This window comes from Hypanus sabinus, chromosome 4 (assembly GCF_030144855.1).
Source record: "Hypanus sabinus isolate sHypSab1 chromosome 4, sHypSab1.hap1, whole genome shotgun sequence".
NCBI lineage: Eukaryota > Metazoa > Chordata > Chondrichthyes > Myliobatiformes > Dasyatidae > Hypanus > Hypanus sabinus.
The window spans coordinates 172,705,205-172,721,598 of record NC_082709.1 but is presented as its reverse complement, the minus strand read 5'-3'; the positions used below and the strand labels follow the sequence as shown (position 1 = coordinate 172,721,598).

At 42.0% G+C, this 16,394-nt stretch overlaps 2 protein-coding genes across 3 annotated transcripts in view; one reads left to right on the top strand and one right to left on the bottom strand.

Moving 5' to 3' along the window:
* The window catches only part of sh3bgr (SH3 domain binding glutamate-rich protein), a 123,481-nt gene that overhangs the window by 43,152 nt on the left and 63,935 nt on the right, over positions 1-16,394 (bottom strand). The gene's annotated exons all lie outside the window — the stretch shown is intronic.
* The window catches only part of LOC132393497 (lebercilin-like protein), a 45,503-nt gene continuing 43,741 nt past the window's right edge, over positions 14,633-16,394 (top strand). Inside the window, exon 1 of the mRNA XM_059968829.1 lies at positions 14,633-14,992. The gene's annotated coding sequence lies outside the window, so the exon portion shown is untranslated. The remainder of the gene's footprint in view (positions 14,993-16,394) is intronic.

The following is a 16,394-nucleotide window of genomic DNA, read 5'->3' as shown; positions in this document are numbered from 1 at the left end:
AATGCCAGCAGGAAAATGAATCTTAAAATATATAGTCTGTACTTTGAAATAAATTTACTTTGAACTTTGTTTCTGGCAATATGTTGCCATCACCAAATGCATTGTTCTTTCATCTTTTACCATTCCAAAACGACTGTTCCTCCTAATATTCCTTATTCACTTGTCCATCTCCTAGGACACCCACTGCTTCCCATTGCAGGAGATGCAACACCTACCCTTTATCTCCAAACTCCCCACTACCCAGGGCCCCAAAAACTTATCCCAGCTGAAACAATAACTCACTTGGAAGTAGTGATCATAATATGATCGAGTTCAGCTAGGGAGCAGTGATCATAATATGATTGAGTTCAGTTTCAAATTTGAAAAGGAGAAGCTGGTATCAGGTGTATCAATACTTCAGTGGAACAAAGGAAATTACAGTGGTATGAGAGAGGAACTGGCCCAAGTTGATTGGAAAAGTAAGCTAAATGGAGGGACAGTAGAGCAGAGTTGGATGAAATTCCTAAAAGAAATAAGGAAAGTGCAGGAAAAAAAAATTCCAAGAAAAAAGAAAATCATAAAAGGAAAAATGACACAAATGTGGCTAACGAGAGAAGTTAAGGCTAAAATAAAAGCAAAAGAGGCAGCTTACAAGGAAGCAAAACTGAGGACTGGACAAATTTTAAAAATTTACAGAGGGAAACTAAGAAAGTCATTAGGAAAGAAAAGATGAATTACGAAAGGAAATTGGCAATTAACATAAAAAAAGACACTAAGAGTATTTTTAAATATATGAAGAGTAAAAGAGTGACTCGGATAGATATAGGACCTATTGAAAAGGATGCTGGAGAAATTATAGTGGGTAACAAAGAGATGACAGAGGAACTAAATGAGTATTTTTCATCAGTCTTCACAGTGGAAGACATTAACAACATACCTGATAGCCAGGGGTCTCAGGGAATAGAATTAGGTACAGTCAAGATTACTAGAGAGAAAGTGCTTGAGAAGCTAAATGGACTAAGGATAGGTAAGTCTCCCAGACTGGATGAAGTGCATCCACAGATTCTGAAGGAGGTGGCTTTGGAGATTGTGGAGGCAACAGAAATAATCTTCCAGGAATCAGTAGACTCTGGCATGGTTCCAGAGGACTGGAAGGTCACAAATGTGGTTCCGTTGTTTATGAAAGGGGGGAGGGAGCAAAAAGAAAATTACAGACCTATTAGTCTGACATCGGTAGTCGGAAAATTATTGGAGTCGATCCTCAAGGATGAGGTTATGAATTACCTTGAGGTGCAGGACAAAATGGGCCCAAGCCAGCGTGGTTTCATGAAGGGAAGATCCTGCCTCACCAACCTATTGGAATTTTTTGAGGTAATCTCAAATAAGATTGACAAGGGATAGGCTGTGGATGTTGTGTATTTGGGTTTTCAAAAGGCCCTTGATAAGGCGCCGCATAAGAGGCTGCTTAATAAGATGAGGGCCCATGGAATTACAGGAAGAGTATTGGAATGGGTGGAGCATTGGCTGATAGGCAGAAAGCAAAGAGTGGGAATACAGGGATCCTATTCTGGTTGGTTGCCGGTTGCTAGTGGTGTTCCGAAGGGGTCGGTGTTGGGGCCTCTTCTTTTTACACTGTATATCGACAATTTAGATTATGGATTAAATGGTTTTGTGGCTAAGTTTGTGGATGACACCAAGATAGGTGGAGGAGCGGTAAGTGTTGAAAAAACGGAAAGGTTGCAGAGAGACTTGGTTAGTTTAGGAGAGTGGGCAAAGAAATGGCAGATGAGATACAATGTTGAGAAATGTACGGTTGTACATTTTGGAAGAAGAAACAATCGAGCAGATTATTATTTAGATGGAGAGAATATTCAAAAATCAGAAGTGCAAAGGGACTTGGGGGTCCTAGTGCAGGATACCCTAAAGGTTAACTACCAGGCTGGATTGGCAGTAAGGAAAGCAAATGCTATATTGGCATTCATTTCAAGAGGAATAGTGTACAAGAGTAAGGAGGTGTTGATGAGGCTCTATGGGGCACTGGTGAGACCCCATTTGGAATACTGTGTGCAGTTTTGGGCCCCCTATCTTAGAAAGGATGTGCTGATGTTGGAGAGAGTTCAGAGAAGATTCACTAGGATGATTCCTGGAATGCAGGGACTAACATATGAGGAGCGTTTGTCGGCTCTTGGAGTGTATTCATTAGAGTATAGAAGGATGAGAGGGGATCTCATAGAAACATTTCGAACGTTGAAAGGGTTGGACAGAGTAAATGTGGAAAGGCTGTTTCCCTTGGTGGGTGAGTCCAGGACAAGAGGTCACAGTCTTAGAATTAGAGGATACCCATTTAAAACAGAGATGAGGAGAAATTTTTTTAGCCAGAGGGTCGTGGATTTATGGAATTCATTGCCACGTACAGCTGTGGAGGCCGAATCATTGAGGGTTTTTAAGGAGGAGATCGACAGGTATCTAATTAGTCAGGGTATCAAGGGATATGGGGAAAAAAGCCGGAAATTGGAACTAGACAGGAGAATAGCTCATGGTGGAGTGGCAGAGTAGACTCAATGGGCCAAATGGCCTGCCTCTGCTCCTTTGTCTTGTGATCTTGCGATCTTGTACTTCTCCCAGTTTTGTTTCTCGCCGATGTAGAGGAGGGCGCACCGGGAGCACCGGTTGCATTTGTGAGTCTGTTGGGGTCATCTATTGCATCCAGTGCTCCTGGTGTGGCCTCCTCCACATCGGTGAGACCCGATGCAGATTGGGGGACCACTTCGTCGAGCACCTACACTCCGTCCGCCACAACAGACAGGATTTCCCGGTTGCCACCCACTTCAACTCTCCTTCACATTCCCATTCGGATATCTCCATACATGGCCTCCTCTACTGCCATGATGAGGCCAAACTTCGGTCGGAGGAACAACATCTCACCTACCGTCTGGGTAGTCTCCAGCCCCTTGGTATGAACATCGAATTCTCCAACTTCCGGTAATTCCCTCCCTCTCCCTTCCCCCATCCCAGCTCAACTCTGTCTCCTCTTCTAGCTATATATCACCCCTCATGACTCTGCCTTCTTCTACTATCCATAGTGCTTTCCCCTTAGATTCCTTCTTCACCTCTCCTGCCTATCCTCTCCCTGCTTCCCCTCCCCCGCCCCTTGATCTTTCCGCTGATTGGTTTTCCACTCTCCCCCAACCTTCTTTATAGGGTCCCTGCCCCCTCCTTCTTTAGTCCTGATGAAGGGTCTCGACCCGAAACGTTGACTGCTCCTTTCAACGGTTGCTGCCCGACCTGCTGAGTTCATCCAGCTTTTTTGTAAGTCTGTAATATTCTGTGTTCTAATAAAGAAAGGTGAAGGACTGGAGGTGCTCAAGAGGAAAATATAATTTAAATATCATTTGTCTCATACAATCTGCAAGAAGAGCATGGCAGGTCTGGTAGCACCTGTGGTACAAAAATAATTTTCAATGTTTCAGCTCAAAGTCTAATGTTGGAAGAAGTGAGTTCTTCCAACAGGTTGTTTGCCACTTTGCCAACAAAACATTTAATTGGACTTGATATTGAGTTCAACAACTTCAGGCAACCAAATTGTCCAGTTCTTTACAGAGCAGAAATAAAAATAGCTGAAACCACTCGGAAGTTCAGGCTGAATCTATGATAAGAAAGAAAAAAATTGAAGATTCAGATCAAAACTTGGAAAATGAGAAGACAAAGAAAATGAGAAGAAGCTTTATGATGCAGAAGGGATGGAGGGGTCGGGAGCAATCTAGGTGTTATGGAGCCTTGTTTAATTGATCAGTGAGTTCCCTTTCAGAAAATACATTTACAGGTGTATTGACAGATACCTTCAACCTCTTGCTCCAGCAGTGGATGGCACCCAACTGCTTCAAGCGGTCTTCAGTTGTACCAGTTGACTATTGCCTAGTGGCACTTAAATCGACAGTGGTGAAGGCTGGTGTTGTAACATATCAGCTCCTGTCTGAATGGTGACTTGAATCTGCTCCAATTTGCCTACCGAAGCAACAGGTCACAGCAGATGCTTCCTCATTAGCTCTTCACACAACTCTGTAACACCTGGACAGCAAAAACACATACTACAGGATGCTCCTTATCGATTACAGATCTGCATTTAACACCGTTATCTCCTCAAAACTAATTAGTGAACTCCAAGAACTCCAAGCCTCATTACCCACTTGTTGGATCCTGGATTTCCTCACTGGTTGACCCCAGAGAGTTCAGATTGGCAAAAGCATTTCCTCTGCAATCTCCATCAGCACAGGAACACCGCAGGGATGTGTACTTAACCCCCTGCTCTACTCACTTTACACCTATGACTGTGAGGCTAAGTACAGCTCCAACACCATATACAAATTTGCTGATGGCACCACTGTTGTGGGCTGTATCAAAGGGGATGATAAATCAGCATGCAGGAGGGAGACTGAAAACTTGGCTGAGTGGTGTAATAATAACAACCTCTCACTCAATTTCAATAAGAACAAAGAACAGATTATAGACTTCAGGAGAGTGAAACCAGAGGTCCATGAGCCAGTAATCATTGGAGGATCAGAGGTGGAGAGGTCGGTAACTTTACATTCCTGGGTGTCACTATCTCAGAAGATCTGTCCTGGATGCACCATATAAATATTATTGCGAAGGAAGCACAATTCTGCTTCCTCAAGAGGCTGCAGAGTTTCAGCATGTCATCAACAACCTTGGCCAACTTCTTTAGACGTGTGGTGGAAAGTGTGCCAACTGGCTGCGTTATGGCCTGGTATGGGAACACCAATGCATTTGAGTGGAAAGTCCGACAAAAGGTAGTGGCTTCGGCCCAGTACATCAGGGGTAAAACCCTCCCAGCCGTTGAGCACATCTATATGAAACGTGTTGTAGAAAAGTAGCGTCAATCATCAAAATCCTCACCACCCAGGCCATCCTCTTTTCCCGCTGCTGCCACCAGAGAGAAGGTACCTCAGGACTCGCACCACCAGGTTCAAGAACAGCTACTACACCTCAACCATCAGACTTTTGAACAAAAGGAGATAGCTACACTCATTTAAGGACTCTAATATATTGTTATTTCATGTTCATTATTTATTACTATTTATTTTTTCCTGCATTCCCACAGTTTGTTTACAGTTTATAGTTCCTGATGTTTACTGATCCTATTTACAACTATTGCTCTACAGATTTGCTATGTATGCTCACAGAAAAATAATCTCAGGGTTGTATGTGGTGACATGTATGTACTCTGATAATAAGTTTTACTTTGAACTTTGGAAGAAATCAAACAAATAGACACACAAAAGCGCTGTAATGGGTGCTTTAATTATCACCGAACCTGAAATCAAAAAGACAAATGCCTGACAATGTTTGTGAAGAAGAACTGACTTAAGATTGCAAATGGATAGCTTTACAACAGATCAGGCCATTTCTAACAGAAACATAGGAAATGAGCTATTTAAAACTGTTGAATATGATATTGTGTATCAAAGGCTGCAACATGCTGAGATAGAAGATGTGATCCTATTCCTAAAATTTATTTTGAGCTTCATAGGAACAGTGAAGAAGGTCACAGCTAGGTCAGAGTGGGATGAAAAGTTAACATGACAGTGGACTGAATGTGGCTGCTCTGCAAAGCTGTCACGCAATTTGGGTTCTCCACCGCAGAGCACAGCACATCACGTACATGAACTTCAGGACATTAGATTAGAAGAAAAGGAAGTGAATTTCACTTCTCTCTTTCTCTCAAACTGTCAACATTGATATACTAACTAGGTTGTTTCACAAACACTAGAATCAACCACAGGCTCCTCCTGCATTTTCCATTTGTTGCTCCAGTATCTGTAGAATCTCTTGTGTTTTTGGAAACACTGAGCAACCACGGCACCACCCTATCAGAGATAATACCCTTTTCTCTTATTTCTCCCCCACCATCTCTGCAACTAAAAACTAACTTGTTTTCTCATTTTGGTAAACGGTCTTTAACAGAAAGGGTAACTCTTTTTCTCTCTCCATCGATACGGCCTGACCTGCTGATGTTTTCATCATTTCCTGCTTTCATGTTTGATTTCCAGCAATGATTGATTTCATATCAAAATGCATCTCACAGTTCCAACATTGTATGTTTTGTGTCTCTTTCCTCTGTCCTCAGTCATCTTCTCTACACATCTCTTCCACATAAATCATTTCCATTGAACCAGTCTTTCCCATCCTCTTCCAACGAGCTGCACCATCACTTACATTGCAATCTCTTTTGGTGTTTACCTTATCACATTCATAAGACATAAGAGCAGAATTAGTTTATCTGGCCCATGGGGTCTGCTCCACCATCTGATCGTGGTTGATTTATTTAACCTCTCAACCTCATTCTTCTCCCTTCTTCCTGTAAGCTTTGATGTCCTAACTAATCAAGAACCCATCAACCTCCACTTTAAATATACCCAGTGACTTGGCCTCCACAGCCATCTGTGGCAATGAATTCCATAGATTCACCACCCTCTGGCTGAAAAAATTCCTCCTCTCTCTTTCATTCCCTTTTCTTTCTCTACTCCTCCCTCTTCTCTGCAACTGTAGCCATGCTTGTCTCTTAAGTTTGCCTAGTTTGAGGAAAAATCATTGTGTAACGTGGTGGACAAGAGAGATAGAGCACCTTAATTTGGTTTATTGGTGTTTAATGAGGGTCATAGATTGTTTAGAGTTCCCTGTGTTTTTCTTGAGTGACTCTCTCGCTATACTGCAGTCTCCCGGTACTTTCTGCTTAAGCTTCTTAAATTTATCTTGATAGGCTCAGGGATTTAAGTGTTACTTATTTTATTTAAGCAGATGCTCAGTTAGTGCTAATATGAGGTCCTAGTTTTGAGAATGTTACTTCTCATTGTGTTGTTTGGCCAAGCCACTGATGTTCATTTGGAATTATTATGAATAAACTCTTGTCATCTCTACTTTGGAGTCTGTATTTCCTCTGCACTTGGGTTCCGATATTGCCGGCACACATCCTGACACATTGACCTGAAAAATTAGCCTTACGTCTCTCTCCATAGATATTTGAGCGTTTTTTTAGTATTTTCTGTTTGTATATCTGATCTCCAACATCTATACTTTTTTCCCCTTGATCACAAAGATATGGGAGCAGCTGTGGATGGATTCTTGGGGACTCCAGATTTGGTGGCATTGCACCCAGGCAAGAATCTGTTGAAGTGATTCCTTGTATCAGCCTAAAGCAATCCTAAGCAAATGGACCAGGGAGGACTGGTGCTGAGGAGAATGATGTGGTCAAATGTGATCCAGGTTGTAGATTGAGAAGGAGGGTCAGACCTAACAGTTAAGTCACATGAGATGTCATTGTGACATTGATAAAGGCCCTTTCAGGTTATATGTTCATATCTGATATGCTATGTTCATGCAGAAGAGCTGAATTGTTATTAAATAATGCAAATTTAAGCAGCTTCTCATCATTGTTCTATGGAGCTACATTCAAAAGCCCAAATATTTAACAGAGAAAGGTTTGTCTCCATTGAAACTAGGCAGCTGATGTTTATGATGGCATGATCAACTGTAAGATTAAGTAGCTCAAAGATAATGAGTGGGAGGTGAATTTGGCAAGATATACTCTACATAGCAGAAGCTCTGAAGCTGAATACTTAAGAAAAAGGAGCAGGTTTAAGTCATACAGCCTGTAATTCAATAAGGTCATTGATTATCTTGTGCTTTAAGTCACTTTCCCTCTTAGCCCCAGTATATCAAAAAATTATTGATCTCAGCTTTGAGGGCATTCAATAACTGAACATTCACTGCTTTCTGAGGTAGAGTTTTACAAACCTCCTTATGAATAATGTTTTCTTCATCACATACAGTATGCAAGGCTTTGTCATGGAGGTCTAGATATTCCAGCTTGAGAAAATAGCCTTTTGACATCCACTTTTTCAACCCCTCTCATAATTTTGCTTGCTTCAATAAGCTCACTACTAGTCTCTAATTTCCACTGAGTATAGACTAATTTTACTCAACCCTTCCTCAGAAGACACCTCATCATTCTGGGAAACATTGCATTGATTCTTAAAGCAGCAGTATCACTCTTTATATAAGACCAGAACTGCACAAAGTATTCCAAATGATATGTTGACAAAGCCCTGAATAATCTTAGCAAGACTTCTTTGGTACAACCTATGATTGCTGCTATCTTGTGTTTTGTGGGATGTCTCGTATTAAATACATCTTTGGCTCTCTTATCAGTTTTTCCAACTACCCAACAGAGAAGCTGGTAGACCAGGACTAAGATTCCCAAACCTGGCCAGACATGAACAATTATGTAAGCACAAAAGATTCTGCAGATGCTGAAGTCCAAAGAAACACACACTAAAAATGCTGAAGGATCTCAGCAGGTCAGGCCGCACCCATATCCATAGAAAGGAATAAACAGTCGACATTTTGGGCCAAAATGTTTTCCAACTACAAAGAGGTCCAACATGATATGCTGGCTATATTTACAGTTACAATGTGTCATGCAGCAAGGAGAAAAGTCCTTAAATCTGACTTGTCCAAGACTGTGATACCTATCTGCTTTAATCCCACTTTCCTGTATTTGGCACACATCTCTCTCTTCCCTTCCTTGCCACGTACCTATCAAAATACTTTTTAAATGCTGTAATCATTGCTATGTCTACCACATCTTCTGGAAGATTGTCCCTATGCCCACCACCCTCAATATGGGTATATGTACTTTCACATCTACCCTATCTGTGTTCATGATTTTATGAACATATAGAAGGGCATTCCTCAGCCTCCTGCACTCCAGTGACAATAATCACAACCGATATGAACCTTCCTTGAAGGTAAAACCCTCTGTTCCCGACAACACCCTAATCATCTGCCCTTTTGGTGCAGTCCTTCATTGATTCTATTATGGTCATCGGATTTTTTTGAGTATGCCTGCAAACAGTGAATCTCATGGTTGTATATGGTGATGTGTACTGTATGTACTTTGATAATGAATTTATTTTGAACTTTGAAACTCTTCTGCACTCTTTCTCACTCTATTCCATCCTTTCTATAGTTTGATGATCAGAAATGCACACTGTATTCAAAATGTGATTTAAACCATCTTTATTTCTCAAATATACATCAAAACATCAAAATAAACAGGGAAATGCATTGTTTGCATCCAATCAAACCAACAGGGAATGTGCTGGGCAGCACTCAATTGTCACCACTCCTCTGGCACAGAGCGTGCCCACAACTACTAATCCAAACTGTACATCTTTGGAATATTGGAGGAATCCAGAGCACTCACAGGAAACCCATGCAGTTAAAGGGGAAGATAGAAACTCCAGCAGTGGGAATTGAACACTGATTGATGATCCCAGGAACTGTGAAGGGATGTGCTAACCACTGCATGACTGTGCTACCCTAACTAATATCTTGCACAGCTGCAACATGGTGTCCCTTAACATACTCAAATCCCTACAGTAACTTTGAAGGCAAAAAAATCCAAATGCTTTCTTCACTACCCTGCCCGCCCGTGTTGTCATTTTACAGGAGCTATGAAAATATCCCCTGTGTATCAGTGCTTCTGAGGTTGACTGTATACATGCATTTATGGACAGTATAAGGCAAAACCAAATGTATTATCTCACACTTGTCTGGATTACGTTCCCATCTGACATCACTTTGCTTAACAACCCAGCTCTCCTACTCTATGTCTTCTCCTAGCTCTGATCTCATGGAAAATAGTGAGCATATATAAAACACAAGAATAAAATTCTGCAGATAGTGGAAACCTGAAATAAAAACTGACATTGCTGGAAATGCTCTGCATGTCAGGCAGTATCTATAGCAAGAGAAAGTAATTGACATTTTGTTGCAAGGACATGGTGGTGGAAACGAACCCAAGTGCAGAACACGGATGTGGAGGCAGAGTCGGGAGGTATTATTAACATAGCGAGCGTGGAATCAGTATCCAGGAGCAATGCTTGACCTAAAACTAGTAGTCCTAAGAACCATGAAACTAGGTTACTCACACCGGTGTCAACCAACAAACTGGCAGCTCCTTGTTGTGATCACAGAGTTTTTATACTACATTTGCTGATGGAAAGCAGGTGTTTGTGGTTAGTGGAACCTGGGAATGATTGGAAGTAAACAAGGTGATTGAGGCCCAATTCCTGAGGTAAATAGCCAGGTAGGCAATTGCCAGAAGGGACCATGACATATTTTACATGAATGAGAGAAAAAGTACCATGTTGTAGGAAAAGAAGTCAAAGTTCCTCACTGTTCCTCTCTTTAAAAAAATGGATCTGAGTTCAACCTTGACTTTGTGCTGCTGTATAGAGTTTGTACAATGCTCTGAAATCTTTCTGCATACCAAATGTATATAAATACAGATAGGAGGAAGGAGACTACCGAGAGCTGGTGGGGTGTGAGAGTGTGGAGGTGGGTGGAGTTGATTGGAAAATAATTTACAAAGAAATAAATGGGTGAATGGGATGAATGGGAATACTCACAGAGCCTGCAAAGATTTGATGGGCCAAATGGCATCCTATGTCATGAGGAAATATGGAAAGTCTAAGAGAATGAATTTCCCCTTACTCGTTTAATCGAAGTAAGGGGAAATATGAGGCTATCAGGCAGGAACTTGGAAGCATAAATTGGAAACAGATGTTTTCAGGGAAACATATGGAAGAAATGTGGCAAATGTTCAGGGGATATTTGCATGGGTTTCTGCATAGGTATGTTCCAATGAGACAGGGAAAGGATGGTATGGTACAGGAACCATGGTGTAAATCCAGTCAAGAAGAAAAGAAGTGCTTATGAAAGGTTCAAAAAAACTAGGTAATGATAGAGATCTGGAAGATTATAAGATTAGTGGGAAGGAACTTAACAATGAAATTAGGAGAGCCAGAAGGGGCCATGAGAAGGCCTTGGCAGACAGAATTAAGAAAAACCCCAAGGCATTCCACAGGTATGTGAAGAGCAAGAGGATAAGACGTGAGAGAATAGGACCAATCAAGTGTGACAGTGGGAAAGTGTGTATGGAACAGGAGGAGATAGCAAAGGTATTTAATGAGTACTTTGCTTCAGTATTCAGTACAGAAAAGGATCTTGGCCATTGTAGGGATGACTTTCAGTGGACTGAAAAGCTGGAGCATGTAGATATTAAGGAAGAGGATGTGCTGGAGCTTTTGGAAAGCATCAAGTTGGATAAGTCACCAGGACCAGATGGGATGTACCCCAGGCTACTGTGGAAAGCAAGTGAGGAGATTGCTGAGCCTCTGGGGATGATCTTTGCAACATCAATGGGGATGGGAGAGGTTCCACAGGATTGGAGGGTTGCAGATGTTGTCCCTTATTTAAGAAAGGGAGTAGAGATAACTCAGGAAATTATAGGCCAGTGGGTCTTACTTCCAGTGGTTTGTAAGTTGATGGAGAAGATCCTGAGAGGCAGGATTTATGAACATTTGGAGAGGCATAATATGATTAGGAATAGTCAGCATGGCTCTGTCAAAGGCAGGTCATGCCTTACAAGCCTGATTGAATTTTTTGGGGATATGACTAAACACATTGATGAAGATAGAGCCGCAGATGTAGTGTATATGGATTTCAGCAAGGCATTTGATAAGGTACCCCATACTCCAACTATCCAGACAGACAGAGACATACTTTATTGATCCCGAGGGAAATTGGGTTTCGTTACAGTCACACCAACCAAGGATAGTATAGAAATATAGCAATACAAAACCATAAATAATTAAATAATAATAAGTAAATTATTCCAAGTGGCAATAAGTCCAGGATCAGCCTATTGGCTCAGGGTGTCTGACACTCCGAGGGAGGAGTTGTAAAGTTTGATGGCCACAGGTAGGAATGACTTCCTATGACACTCAGTGTTGCATCTTGGTGGAATGAGTCTCTGGCTGAATGTACTCCTGTGTCTAACCAGTACATTATGGAGTGGATGGGAGATATTGTCCAAGATGGCATGCAAATTGGACAGCATCCTCTTTTCAGACACCACCGTCAGAGAGTCCAGTTCCACCCCCACAATATCACTGGCCTTATGAATGAGTTTATCCATTTACCTATCCAAACTTAAACATTGAAATCGAGCTTGTATGGACAATTTATGCTGGCAACTCATTCCACACCTTCACGACCCTCTGAGTGAAGAAGTTTCCCCTCATGTTCCCCTTAAACTTCTCACCTTTCACCCTTAACCCACGACCTCTGGTTTTAGTCCCACCCAATCTCAGTGGAAAAAGCCTGCTTGCATTTACCCTAGCTATACCCCTCATAAGTTTGTATACCTCTATCAAATCTCCCCTTGATCTTTTACATTCTAAGGAATACAGTCTTAACCTTTTCAAACTTTCCTTATAACTCAGGTCTTCCAGACCTGGCAACATTCTTGTAAGTTTTTTCTGCACTCTTTCAACCCTGTTTACACCTTTCCTATAGGTAGGTGACCAAAACTGCACACAGTACTCCAAATTTGGCCTCAGCAATATCTTACACAAATTCAACATAACATCCCATCTTCTATTCTCAGTACATTGATTTATGAAGGCCAATGTGCCAAAAGCTTTCTTTACACATATCTACCTGCGACTTCACTTTCAACAAATTGATGTACCTTTATTCGCATATCTCTTTATTTTACTGCTCTCCTCAGTGTCCCACTGTTCACTGTGTAAGATCTACCCTGGTGGTCCTACCGAAGTGCAAACTCTTGTACTTGGCTGCATTAAATTCCATTTGCATTTTTTCAACCCATTTTTCCAGCTGGTCCAAATCCCTCTGCAAACCTTGATAGCCTTCCTCGCAGTCCACTACACCCGCTATCTGGGTGTCATCCACAAATTTGCTGATCCAGTTAACCACTTCATCATCCAGATCGTTAACATAGATGACAAACAACAAAGGACCCAGCACATCACTAGTCACAGGCCTCCAGTCAGAGAAGCAATTTTTCTAACCACTGTCTGGCTTTTCCCACTAGGCTAAGGTCTAATCCAATTTACTGCCTCATCCTGAATGCTGAGTGACTGAATCTTCTTGACCAGCCTCCCATGTGAGACTTTGTCAAAGGCCTTACTGAAGTCCATGTGGACAATATCCACTGCCTTGCCTTCATCCACCTCCCTGGTAATTTTTGTTACACTGCACTGTGTTTCTTGAGGTAAAGAATGCTTTGGAGACACTGTTTGCCCATGGTTACAACAACACTGGACAGCAAAGATTTTGCTTCCTGAATACTTTTGGGTGTATCTTATGGAATTTGGACTGCTGATTATGAAAATCAACATGAACTTTCCCTATCATGCACCATTTTTCTTTTTTAAAAATTGTCTATAATTGTTATATCAATTCATAATTCGAGTCAGAATAACTGATGCCAAGATTAAGGAATGCATTTTTGTTGGTCCACAAATCAAACAGGTCATCAATGATGAGCAACTCAAAGAACTTCTGGTGTGACTGGAAGAAATTGCAATGAAGACATTCAAGGTTGTGTTGAAAATTTTCTTGGCAACTACAGATTACCAAGCTATGTGCAGCTGGTTGGCAACATGCTTCAAACCTACTAAATCATGAAGTTCAACATGTCACTAAAGATCCGTTTTCTGTATTCCCATTTAGACTTCTTCCCTTCAAGTATTGACGCTATCAGTGACGATCGTGGTGAAAGGCTTCACCGGGACATTTCGGTCTGGAGAAACGGAATCCTTCAGTGCTGGCTGATATTGTTGGACAATTAAGGGAGAAGCCTCAGACACTGAGTACAAACGAGAATCATCAACAAAACATTTTTATCTTAGTTGTCAGCACCATTATGCAATTAAGCGCATTATATTCAATAAAAGTTAATTGCGCGTTTCTCCAAACTCCTAGGTCCATCTCCTTTTCCCATCCTAGGTCCCTCTCTGCCCTCTCCCCTTTCAACTTTCTGCTCCTTTATCTCTACAGTTCTTTCATGCTTATCCCCTCCCCCTCCCCCCTTTATCCTTCCTCTGATTGGTTCTCCACCTGGCGCCTCTAGACCCTACCCCCTCCCCTATCTCTATTACTGGGCTTCGGCCCTCTCTTCCCCCCCATTCCTGACGAAGTGTCCGGCCCTAAACGTTGGCTACTCTTTTCTCACAGATGCTGCCTGACCTGCTGAGTTCTTCCAGCGTCGTATAGGTATCCTACGCGATACAAGTAGTCTGAAATTATATTTGTGTCCAGCTTTAAGCGGTCTGTCATAAATAGAACAAATTCTGAGGGAACACCTTCGAAAAAAAAATGTTGTCTAGTGTAATTTATCCTCAGCCCCCATTCTGGTTTTCTAACAGTTCCAGAACCTTTCCAATCCTCTTCAAGGGTCTCTGAAACACACGTCTATGGTCAAGCTTTCTCTCCTCTTTCCTAACACCTCATGGACCTTCATCTTGACAACTACTGCAGCAGTGTGCTGGTGGAACTGAGTGGGTTGAATTGGGGGAAGGTATTTGTTCGCGTTTCGGGCCGAACCCCTGCGTCAGACTGCCGCGGATGCGGCTGCAGCCACTAAATTCCTCCAGCAGATTGCTTATTGCTCCAGATTCCAGCATCTGCAGTCTCTAGTGTCACCTTCGTCTGATAACTAAAGGCAATGTGAACATTTAAATTGCGAGTAATGACCTGGAGATCTGGCAGCTTCGGACCAAGACTTACTGATATAATGATGCATTCGTCGTCCACTTTCTCGCATTTTGAATTGAAAGAAAAGAAAACAGTCAAGATCGTGTCTTCAATTCATTTTTCCCCTTTGGGAAATGAGAGCGATTATGTCTTTGTCCGGCCCCCTGGAGATAACTCGGAGCGCAATTGCGCAGATCGCTGCTCCACCCGTTTCCAGGGAGATGGAACTAAATATTTGATGGTGTGTCCATTCGATTCACCGTCCACTGTTCCGCACTCATTCTTGCAGCGAGGAGCACACTTCAATGTTAGACGTCCCATGGACGTTTCATGTCTCTTCCAGCGTCGTCTCTCCTACAGCAGATCGGTAAGTCAGATCCCCTGTATGAGACCTATTGTGTCAGTGAGCGTTTGAAAACTAATGCCAACCCCATCCCTCTCCCTAAAGTATTATCTTTATTTTTGTAGTATTCGTCGACAATTACTACCAGGGGCATTTTCTGACTCGTTTAATAACAAACCCTACTTTAATACAGTGCAATTTTAAAAGAGGGAATCCTACCTTCAGAAAAATATTGTTTTTAAACACAAAAAAAATCAAACGCCACAAACCACGATAGTAAATCCGTGATTCTGTGGATTATTTCCACTGTTTTCGTTTAGAACGTGAGTGCTGATGACGTAACAGAGGAAAGAGTATTGCTGTCTGAACATATCCAAACGTGAAAGAAACTTCGACAATGACAGCTATTCTATATTCAGTGGCAACTTTTTCAAGTACATGTTCGTGGACTTCAGCTGCTGTCAGCCATCCACTTCAAGGTTCAACAAGTTCTACATTCAGAGATGCTCTTCGCACACCACTGTTGTAACATGTGGTTATTTGAGTTACTGTCGCCTTCCTGTCAGCTTGAACCAGTCTGGCCATTCTCCTCTGACCTCTCTCATTAACGAGGCGTTTCTTCAACAGATTTGCGAATCACTGAATCTTTTTCTTGATTTTTCGCACCATTGTCTGTAAACTCTATAGACAGTTGTGCATGAAAATCCCAGGAGATCGGCAGTTTCCGAGATTCTCAAACCAGCCTGAATGCACCAATAATCACTCCGCAGCCAAAGTCAGTTAGATCACGTTTCTTCCCGAATCTCCTGTTTGATCTGAACAATCTCTTGACCATGTCTGCATGCTTTCGTGAATTGAGTTGCTACCACATGATTGGCCAATTAGTTATTTGCATTAATGAGCAGGTGTACCTAATATAGTGACCTCTGAGTGTGCTGACATATGCCAAAGATCATTTCCACAATCTGCCGTTAGCATGGAAATACAGTAAACATGAAAAGCAGACTGGCAGAACCTATACTCGTTCCCAGCAAAACATACCTGATGTTAATCATAATTCTTGTTGGTGAATGCATTTTAGATGATCTACCAAATGTGCAAAGTAATGTTTCTATTATGTCCACCAAAGTGCTATTTTCATGCTGTTGCAAATATGAAGGTTTATATTGGATCAAGCATCAATAATCAGAAAGCACAGTATAAAGTGTTGGTGGGGAGTTTCTTTAGGAGCTGTTAACTGACTTCTTCTGAGCCATGTCGTGCCCTTCACTCTCCACGAAGCATTGCAGTACTGCCCTCCTGTTGATCTCTTCTGCCCAGTCCGCCAGAACTGACTTTGCATGGTAGGACGTGCATGTCACTTTCTCTTGGGGTATGATGCCCATCCACTGCCCTCACCTGCTTTAGCCTGCCCATCAAAGCAGCA